Source organism: Ixodes scapularis, unplaced genomic scaffold (assembly GCF_016920785.2).
Source record: "Ixodes scapularis isolate PalLabHiFi unplaced genomic scaffold, ASM1692078v2 PGA_scaffold3__209_contigs__length_174095766, whole genome shotgun sequence".
Taxonomy (NCBI): Eukaryota; Metazoa; Arthropoda; class Arachnida; order Ixodida; family Ixodidae; genus Ixodes; species Ixodes scapularis.
This window is the reverse complement of record NW_024609868.1, coordinates 69906399-69914349: the sequence shown is the minus strand read 5'-3', so window position 1 is coordinate 69914349 and position 7951 is coordinate 69906399. Positions and strand designations below refer to the sequence as shown.

The 7951-nt window shown below is 40.0% G+C and overlaps 1 pseudogene; it reads right to left on the bottom strand.

Annotated features, from left to right (window-relative positions):
- Nucleotides 1–4895: 4895 nt before the first annotated feature.
- On the bottom strand, nucleotides 4896–5939 carry LOC120840827 (annotated as a pseudogene).
- Between the last annotated feature and the right edge of the window lie 2012 nt (nucleotides 5940–7951).

Sequence of the window (7951 nt, the reverse complement as noted above, 5' to 3'; positions counted from 1 at the left end):
ACGGTGTCGAGCGGCTTGGTACTCGCGTCGTTGCCGTCGAATCTCGTCAATGGAAAGACGTTTGGTTTTGGTGAAACGTTGACGGCTACTCTCCTTCTCGCTACTTCAGTACGATGTTCCGCGCTTTTGCAGCGTCTCTTTCCGCCCATCGCGGACTGAGGTTGTTGCTTCACGACTGTACATTAAGTGCGGTTTCTGGTTTGATGGTATCGTGTTACATGCAACCCATTTATTTTTGTTGTCTACTATTCAGACGTTTATTATTTAACACCCCATAAGTATCTTTTTTTTGTGTGTATTTACGAGGAGATCTCGGGGCTTCTCGGTATTAAACGCCTGGAAATGCCACGATCCTAAATGATTTGTTGAGCGATCAAAGAGCAATCAATATTTCTATCTCGCCTTGCAGATCAACTTTTCGCAAGGCAACTGCATTATGTAACATATTTTGAATGCAAAAAGTTGTTTTTTGATTAATTTAAATATGCTAGCGCACTGATTTTACTTGTTTTTATTTTTACAGATTACAAGTGCACCTGTCTCGCGCGGGTATATCTGCACGGAATATCTCGCTTGGCCTCCTTTCCTATTTTTTCTAGCTGATATATAACAGACCATGCAGAAAGAAGCGCTTAAAAATATTCATGAATGCAGAAATAATTTTTTTTAATGCAGGCTCTTTATAGTTCTACCGAATTCATAATCAATTAAATAATAAGAAGCATGTTTCTCTATAAGGATTTCGCTTCTCTCATAATTCCTTCCGTCTTCTAAGGTCTTCGCTTATAGGCCAGTGTATTAATTTGTGCTTATGCGGGCGCATTGATTCATGCCATTTATTTTAGGCGTTGTTCCTGATATCTATTTAAGAAATAATTATAGAATTATTAATGCTTTCTTCTTCTTATGCATTAGACATTTCGAGCTGTCGACGGAATTATTTGCCACGCTGCAAACCGCATGCTGAATATCCATAACCTTTCGCTGTTTTCGACTTTGCATGCATTCCTTTTTATTTTTGTTTGCTTGTATTTGGTCATATTTTAGTTGTACGTTATTAGATGTTCAGATGTGATGCTTACTGTATTCATCCTTTGTCAACGGACATAAATACAATATCTGGACGTGAGTTTACTTCTGCGGGTTTCCAGTTTGGTCTCCGGACAAAGTTTCGTGGATGTGGATTTTTTTTAACAGCCACCTAAATGTTAGCATTATATCAGAACCTTCAAGTTCACCACATTTATGAAACTTAAAAAAAGTCCTAATTAAAACATTAAAAAAAAGATATTTGTGCGCGTAGACGACATGAAGTGCCAAAACTTCAAGACCAAGTATATACCTGAAAGATGATCAGAAAATAAAATCTGAATTACATTACTTACGACACTCAAAACAGAAATTCTTCTACAACACCGTGTTGTTGTTGTTGTTGCTTTTTTTTAGGGGGGGGGGGGGGTTGTATTTTTAATGCTCACATAACCGTCTCGAGCCACCGAAGGTGACACTTGACAAAGATTACATCGCTTGAACAACCTACTGCTCTGTTCCTCTGCTACATTCGAAGGTGTTTAGACTCTGCTTCTATACGATTGCTAGTTGTAACTGGCGTGTCAAACCTGGCTCGCCAGCTTATACTGCTTTTCTTAACGTACTTACTCAGCGCTGCTTTTATTAGACACTTTAATTTGAAATAAGAAAACAAAGAGCCTTAAGAATTGCACGGCAAATGCTACAGCATAGACTTTTTTTAAATAGGACAGCCACGCGGTAGTGGTAAGCATACCATTAACATTAAAAAATAGCAAAACATGCTTTAAGCCACATCATCACTCACGCATGCTTGATATTATATTTTAATTTCCGGCTCCTGCCAACTTCTATGGTCACTGACACCTAAGAAATTCTGACGGTGGGGTAAGACCTAATTCCTTGCTTTAACTTCTTAGCCAAAGTAACTGCGGCATTATTTGACAAAAGAGGGTCAAAGGCAATTGGCTAAGACAAAATGGTGAAGGTAATAAACTTCATAATGGAAATAATCGGAAGGGCATAAAACACAAGATGGACAAGACTGCTACAGCATGAACTTAAATGTTGCGTTCATTTATTTATGTGTTTATTCATACTGTTGGCCTACAGGCCGTTACAGGAGTGGGATATTGGTAAAACAATCAATGTTTAACGCACCATTCCACGAACAATACATTTCACGATTGTTTCAGCACACGAATGCACTAAAAAAATCGGCAAACAAAAAAAGCAGAAAACACAAAAAATGATTAGATACTATTTTGTTGGACGAGTCTTCTCAGGGGGCTTCAAAACAATCAACGGTTCCCATTCAAAAACATCTATTGGCAGACTGTTCCACTCATCTACAATCCGTTGTCTAAAAGGGTCGATTCACACTTTCATTGGCGTTATCATTTTATTCTGATTTCTTCTAAGTCCTCTAGTAGAACGAGCCTTTAAATATCGCAGTCAGTCTATGTTGAGACTATTGTTTTGTATCAAATAAAGCAATTTTAGTGTAGCCACTTTTCGACGCTCTGCTAGTGATTGCACGTTGAGGTGAGTAAGCATCGCACTGACAGACTGAGTCCTTCGGTATTGGGCTGTGATAAATCTAGCAGCTCTTCACAGTACCTTTTTTCAAATTTTTTCAATTTTTTTTTTTGTATGGGTCCCATTCGGCACTTGCGTATTTTAAGACTGGGTGTACAAATGTTAAATAAGCTGTAAGCTTTACTTCCTCTTTCGCTAATTTAAGGTTACGTCTTAAGAACTATAATTTTCTTTTTCTGCGGAGCTTGCAACATTGTCGAAATGAAATTTCCAATTAATATGACTCGACACGGTTACACCCAGGTATTTAAAATTGCTGACGAATGTAATGGTTTGTCGACAAGCTCATAGTTATAAGCAAGAACGTTTTTAATCGTGTTTGTCAGCCTTAAAAATAATTTAAGAATACTTAGAATAATACAGGTCCCAGCACAGACCCTTGAAGAATTCCCGACGCTACTTTTAATGTAGCTGACCTAGCACCATTAACTTCGACAAATTGAGTACGGTTGGTGACATAAGCCGTGATCCATCTCCATACCTTTAAATTTATGCTGGCGTCTTTTAGCTTCTGGGTAAGTTGTGCATTGGGAACACTGTCGAAAGCCTTTGAAAGGTCCAGACAGATTGCATCCGTCTGGCCTCTTTTATCCAGCGAAGTCGTGAAATCGCGAATAGTTTATATCACTTGTGTGACTGTCGAAAACCTCCGCCAGAATCCGTGCTGGCTGGGATTAAAAGCTCTCAAGTTCTCAAAGTAATCAAAAAGATAAGCCAATAAAACATGCTCTAGCATCTTACAACAGACACAAGTAATAGAAATTGGTCGATAATTTTCAACATTACACCTGTTGACAAATTTATACACAAGAATGACTTGAGTGGTTAGCAAATTGGTGGGAAGAACATGTTGATCCAAAGATGCACGAAATGTGATTGTCAGGTATTCAGACACCTATTCTGCATAGCGTGTAAAACATTTGTTAGGAATATTGTCGGAGCATTCAGACGTATTACTATGAAGGTTTAATAAAAGAGAAAGAAATACCTTCTTGTGATATACAGAGGCTAAAATCAGTTTGAGACATTTCCACAGAGACACCTTCCAGAGACGGTATGTTACAATGCGAGTCAACAAACACCGAGAGAAAAAAAATAATTCTATCGAAAAGCTATCTCACCATGGTCGGTAATAATTTCATTGTTCACTTACACATATTTTAAACAATCTCGGGATGATGCGAGGTGACGCCAAAATCTTTGCGGTGAAGTTTTCATGAACTGAGTTAGGGCTTCTGTGTAGTATTTTTCCTTTGCATGTGATAACTTCTTTTTTAGGGTCCGTGAGAGGCTGGTAAGCTCGTTTTTATTTGTAGTCTTCTTTTCTCGCTTTCGTTTTATTTTCCGTTTTGTATGAATAATTTCACGATTTACCCAGGGGTTGTGTTTCCGCACAATCTTTTTTTCTTTTTGGGACAAAGTGTTCTAGAGAATATTTGACAATACTTTTAAAACGAAGCCACAAACAATTCACATTCATCACCCCATGCAATGTGCACAAAGATATATCTAGATCATTCAAGAATGCTTAAGTCGTCAGTTCTGCTGAAGTCCCATACGCAGATGAATGGTTTTCTAATATTGTCTTGCAGTAAGGTGTCTTTCATGCACAAAAACAAAAGCTTATGGTCAAACAGCCCATCCTCCATTGAAATTGAAAATTTTGACGCGTCGCTATTAACAAATATAAAATCAAGTAATGATTCACACCTCGTGCTCTCGCTCAAAATCTGTACAAGTCCATTTCCAAATGCGATATTCATGAGAACTTCAGAGATTTTTACATCAGTTTGTCCCGTTTCCAGCTTACCCCAATTTATTTCTGGAAGATTAAAATTTCTGGCAATAATAACGCGGCAGTTCGCTTGAATGTTATCCATTAAATAATCCTGAATTTCCTCCAAGAAAGAAACAGGGTAATTCGGGGGCTTGTAGACGGCTTCAATTATAAAATAAGCGCGAAGAAAATTCATTTTGCTGCAGACACTTTCGTTATCTGGGATATCTGGCATACGAACGAAGTCAATACTTTCTTTCAGTATTATACCAACTCCTCCGTCAGGTGCCACGCGGTTATTACGTATCATTTTATACTTTGACGGGAGCAGTTCACTATTTGTTATCTCAGGACGCAACCAAGTTTCAGTAACCATAACCACATCAGAACCGTAATGAATAAGCAAGTGTTCTAGTTCCCCTACTTTATTTACAAAACTCCGTGCGTAAACATTGATCAGCTTCAAAACTTTGTTTAAGTTATTTCGTCGTCATTCAGGCTTGTCTTGTTTTGCCACCCCGGTGGCAAGCTTTATTTTACAATTTCTTCCGTCGTCCGCCGAATACATTTTCTTATCGACCACCATCGTATCGTGGACAAGCCTTACATGCACCCCCTTGGCTAATGTTTTGTAGTTTGTAAACACTTCGAGCTTATCGTTATAGTTGTAAAACTTGCCAATAATTGGTCGTTTTTTATCCGCGCTCTATCTTCTAAGTCTGTGGACTCGTTCAATTGCGCTGACTTTAACCCCCATGCGGTTTTCAAAAAGTTCAGTCAGCACACTTTTTTTACATCTGCATCCTCAGAATACCAAACACAATCAAGTTGTTACAACGGCCTCTGTCTGCCAAATCAATCAGTTTCTTCTGCTGTGACTGGATAAGGATGCTAATCTTTTTAAACACTTTTCACAAGGTCAGATATTTTCATATCATGCAACTGTACCCTTTCCATTGACTCATCTAAGTGACCTACTCTGGTGTTTATTGCTTCCAATTCTTTACGAAAATTGGCTTGACTTTCCTTAATTTATTTTATATCCTCACTCATTTTCTCTTTTTTTTTCTTGCGCAGGAGAAGTTGGTTGGACACTGCCTAGATGTCAGGACCAGGAGTTTCCTCGATATCACCGGCCAACAGCAGCAGGACTCATTTGCAACATTCCGCGCATGTTTCCAAAACACTTTGGGGCACAGCAAAACCACGAAGAATCGGTCGTCGCTACTGAAACATTTAAGATGGGAGAATCTACTAACCTGTTAAAAAAATAGGAACAGTTTAGGCGACATTCTCTGCCGGGCCCCGCTGGGTTCTCTGGAGCAGTCATAGTTTTCGGTCCTTTTAAAAGGTCGGCGCGGTGGATGACGGTAGCGTCGATTGCCCACCCTTGCGTCGGCGTTCCCTCCACTCTTGGCAACCATCTATAATCTACGATGACGGTTGTGATTGCAGGTATCTTTGTGGCATGTGCGGGGTAGACGGCGCACCACAACAGCGCCTGTTCAAAATGTAGGAACAGTTTAGGTGACATGCTCAGCCTGGCCACGCCGTGCCCATTTTATGTCCTTCCCATTATTTGTTTTATCCTTACCAGCATGCTCTCCATTCCAAGTAATAAACTTCGGCCAGCGTTCTTTTCGTTGACGGCAACTATAAACATGTTTAACCTGATATTCACAATCAATCACCTTTTTCTCATTTTCTCTCAATTGCGCAGCATATTTAAAATTCCCGTCCAGAAGGCATTTTTTGCGTCTTTCTTTTCCCTTCCATTTTTTTATCTCCCGGTGTAGCTGTCAATATCTCTGTTGCTGTTTTTTCAGCTTCGCGTATATTGAGGTAATATATCACGCACAACAAAAAAGTCAAGGCGCGATCTTTACAAAAACCTTTGAGAAGTAAGAAAAGCGAGCGTGGCCGCCCAACATGGAAAAGGCGGTCCGTGCAAATGGCCTTTCTGGGACAAGCTACGTAAGGTGCTCTCCCCCGGCCCCGGCAAAATAACAAGTGAGCTAGCGTAAAGTTCAACCGGATAGCCAGAAAACGGAGGTTCTCTCACTCGCGGTGCGTGTTCGTTGACCACGTGACGTGACGAAATAATCAGGGTCAGCCGACCCGCGTTCTCAGCCCACTGCCTGGTTCCAGGAAAGGACACCCCGCCCGTGACTCTTGTCTCCAGTGTGTTCAGGAGAAACAGAGGGGGATGAAGAGTATCAAAATTAGAGACAGCATAAATTCTGTCGGTGTGAGAAAATTTAAACTGTGGTACTACGAAGAGAAGAAGGAGGAGGGGGAGAGAGAGAATATCAAGATTATGTGCAGGGTGAGAGGGATTGAATTTAAGAAAAATATGAAGTGCGGTATAGAGCTTTCCTTCATTAAAAAAAAAAGAACTTCATTCGGCATTGTCTTAAATTTTAAAGTCCGTCGTTCGTCGAATCGATGCACCATTCTTCACCAAGGTGCACTTCGACCTCCACACTTTACATCTGGTTTTAATAAGTCATGTAATTTGCATAAAGTGACATGACCGCTACCTTATATGACGCAAGGTATCTACCACACCAAGAACAAAAATAAAAAAGGCACCAAAATAGCTGATCACAAGAAAACAGAGGAAAGAAAGAAGAAGCAAGAGGAAAATGGGCGACCTTTGTCAGCTTGAACAGACACGTGTGATAACTCCTGAATCTTGATTAACTGTTTGAGATTATTCTGAAGACTGGAATTATCAAATCATAAGAAGAGCATATTTAATATTGTTTAGGCATCATCTATACAGTGCCTGGAAAAATAAAAGGTTATTGCCTTATAGGTTGTATGACGGGCAACACCTACGAAGCCGTCAAAGAAGTTTCTGTCATCTGCTATAGCAGAGCACACCCAGAATAGGTAATGTAGATCCTCCGGAACGTCACTGTTTGCAGTCCGGGTGAATTGCGAGGGCGAAACGATAAAAGACGGAAACAACTTGAACACATCTGTAACCTGCGTAATTCGCGATAATCATATCAACTTTAAAAGCAAAAAGTGATTTCGGCCAGGAAATTAGGTGATCTTTTGGCCTAGAGCAAGCGTCGGAATAGTGACCCAATTTTGTTACGTAATAAGTGTCTACAAATGTTTCCTATCGACGAATGCTACAACCTCTATTATGAACTTGACACACGAGATAGCGATGTGTGAAGGTAGCTACTCGAACGAACCTGGTTAGGCCAATGTTAGAATGAATCGTGCGTTGCCTTCAATACCTCTGCTCTTACGGGTCAGAAGGCCTGCACCACTCTTGAAACCACCTGATTAGATTGACAATGTACTTACTATTTGTGTTGGCATCCTTTTTTCCGTCTCTCCCCCTCCATTGCTTTTTCTCTTTTTTTTTCTTTTTTTCTTTCTCTTTTTACCCCTCTCTCTCTCTCTCGCTCCTTCCTAATTTAACTCGCTCATATCTCACTTAAGAAGTGCGCATTCAACCAATAGTTGCGAACAATAATGGGCGGTGCAACGATATTCAGTTGGAATTTTTTGCACTTTACATGAGCT